General features: G+C 31.9%; 1 protein-coding gene across 8 annotated transcripts in view; it reads left to right on the top strand.

The window, feature by feature from the left end:
* C21H21orf91 (chromosome 21 C21orf91 homolog) overlaps positions 1–2,451 on the top strand; it is a 36,140-nt gene extending 33,689 nt beyond the window's left edge. For all 8 annotated transcript variants that reach the window (XM_078358594.1, XM_078358593.1, XM_035283241.3 and 5 more), the window contains one exon: positions 1–2,451. This exon is cut by the window's left edge and continues 2,221 nt beyond it. The gene's annotated coding sequence lies outside the window, so the exon portion shown is untranslated.
* The last annotated feature ends 508 nt before the right edge of the window (positions 2,452–2,959 follow it).

Below are 2,959 nucleotides of genomic sequence, written 5' to 3'. Positions count from 1 at the left end.
TACTAATGAGTACGGAACAATTGGGTCAGAGTGTGCATGTACTGAGGTCTTAAGTGAGGACTCTGATTTATTCCACTTAGATATTTCTACTTAAACTCTTTAAAGGAGAGGTGCTCTTAAAATTTTGCGGTGCTGGATTTGGATGAGTTTCTAGTAAAAACATTTTTGTTGAAGTATTTTGCACAGCAGTTTATCCAAATATGTGGTAAACTTATAATTTAGTCCTATGTTAGTTTTCTTAATTAAATATGCAATTATTATGTAAGCAAATGTAAGTATCAGGTACAGAGTTGAGTTCCATCAGAACATGAAACATCACAAATACTGGTTTCTGTACTTGGTTGTTCTCTACAGTTGTTAGTAATTTTTGAAGACGTTTTGAACCGAATTTCATGTACTACTGTTTAAAAAGTGGCAAAACAGACTGCCAGTTGTCCATTACTAAAATTTCAGAGCTTATATGATTAAGGGGAGTGAGATAAGATGAATCTTTTTCATGTTCAGTTTTATAATTAGACAAGTCAAATTGTGTTTAAAAAATCAGAAAAGTGTTTGTGATCACCACACAGGGTTGTTCTCTTTAAAGTTTAAATCTGTTCAACCTACAGTTAAGCTAAAAATCAATTATGTTTACTTTGGAATTATCATCTTATCCTTTGATCCTCATATTAATATCTAAATTAGTCTTTTTTGAAAGGCATGCACTTGAAACTCCAGTATTAGATGATTCCGGCAGCAGAATAGTGTTTATTTCTGTTATGTTGTTTCCTATGCACAATGTTAGAACAAAGACACACTCTTTGTTTTTCAAAATACATGTTTATTTTACCACAAAGTGCCCATTTTTATATACATTTAAGGATTATTTTTTCAATATCAAGTTCACGTTGGAAAGTGATTTCAGAAATATAGTCAAAATATATAGTCAAATATATCTTGACAGGCATCTTGAGATTTTTTTGGTTTTTTATTTTACTATATTCTTTACAACTGAAAATGATTTTGTGTTTTCTTTATATTGTTTATATGTTTTTTACCTTAGTATTTGCAATGATAAGGCTTGTTGGTCCATTTTTGTTCATTTTCTTAAAGTAAGCTTTTAGATATATTCGTTTTAATGTTTCAATTTGGGTTTTGTTTTGTTTTGGAAGAATCTGCTTTCATTATTAAATTACAAAATGTAAAATATAAATGCTCTAAACTTGAGTAGGAATTTTTTAAAGAGTAAATTATTCGTGTAGCTTATTAGGAGGTTCAGGTTAGTGACCAAAAGGTGGGTTACATGTACATGAAAATTTTTAAAGGTACCATATGAAATTCTTGTATTGTCACTTTTTCTGATTTATGCCAGTTCATTTACTGACAAATGTTACTAAGTACTTATTAAGAAGTTTAATACTCTGCAAAAACATTTTGTTACTTTTTGTTCAGATGTAAAGCAAAGATAATTATGTTGTTTCAGTGTTTGATTGTATTTTTAACATTAGATTGGTGGGAGTAATTATTTGAGGAAGTTTGTGGTGAAAATTAGTAAGAGATAAAACCCTCACACCGTTTATTCTTACCAGGTAAAATTTTGTGGTCATGGGGTAGGGTAGAGTTTAGTACCAGAATAATAGAGCCTCACACACAATAAAAATAACTTGGAGGAAAGCTATAATGCTTGCATCTCAGTATTTTTATTTCACTTCGTCCTTTCATAATTGACCTTGTTATGATGCAGTCTAGCCTATTAAGTAACTTCCGGCTATGGTAACATTGATGTGAACCATATTACAGCAAGTCTCCAAAATATCTAGTTTGTAACATACACTTTCCCTGTTTTAGTTTGAGTCCACATTACTAACACATTTTAATAATATTTAATTATTTCACAATTTTAGGTTTACCAAAGTAAACAAAAAAATCATGAAGATAAGTATTGCCCTCCCCAAAGATTAGTTGAACTTGCCTCAACTACACCTAAAGCACAGGGGAATTTTAGTAAGTGTGTGTACCTTATTTCTTTTAAACACATCTAGAATGTTTTTCTTTCACCCTACTACCTCCAAAAGAGGCAGTTTAGAAAGTATTCAGTAGTAAGTTTTGTTAAATGCCATTTTGTGTGTGTGTGTGTGTGTGTGTGTGTGTGTGTGTTTGAGAGAGAGAGAGAGAGCGCGCGTGAGAATCTTGCTTTAAAACAGTAGTATATACTATAGTCATTGAACTTAATCTCTCTGGTGTTAGAAATTTACAAAATTGTATTAACACATTAGAAAAAAGAAAATGAAGCTGCTGTGGTAAAAACCAAGTTTGTTTCAAAAAAATAGACAATTATTTGGCTGTTATATTTTCTTTGAAAACTGCAATAATTTATATATTTGTATTGCTCTGCTTTGGAAGTGTAACTATATATGCTTGTCTACTATTTTTAGTTTTACAACAATAAAATAAATATTTTGTTACCTGCTAGCTTGAGTGGATGTTTTAAAAGTAGCCTTTTTTTAAAAAATGGTGGGTCAACATGAAGGGTTTTTGCTCTGCAGGTTTAGTAAGTCTATACTTAGAATGATCTTATCTGACAATTTCTTAATTTCTTGTTATAATCTTACCTTATCTCTGATACTTAATATTCTCTCTCCCAATACAGAAGCAGGAAATAAGATGCCTGGACTTACTAGATGTGTATGCAATTTTTTTAATTGGGTTGTAATTCATACACAGTAAGCACTGGTGTTTAACTGTATTGCTTGAGTTTTAACAAATGTATGCAACTGTATAGCCATCACTCTTTGGTTCCCTTCACAGTCACTTTATTAACCATTTCCCTTCCACTGATTGTTCTGATTTTGTTGTTGTCGTTGCCCATGCTGGAGTGCATTGGCACAATTTCAACTCACTGCAGCCTACACCTCCCAGGTTCAAGCGATTCTCCTGCATCAGCCTCCCGAGTAGCTGGGGTAACAGGCACACACCTCCA

The sequence above is a fragment of the Callithrix jacchus genome, chromosome 21, assembly GCF_049354715.1.
Source record: "Callithrix jacchus isolate 240 chromosome 21, calJac240_pri, whole genome shotgun sequence".
Lineage (NCBI taxonomy): Eukaryota > Metazoa > Chordata > Mammalia > Primates > Cebidae > Callithrix > Callithrix jacchus.
This window is presented reverse-complemented; position numbering and strand designations above follow the sequence as displayed.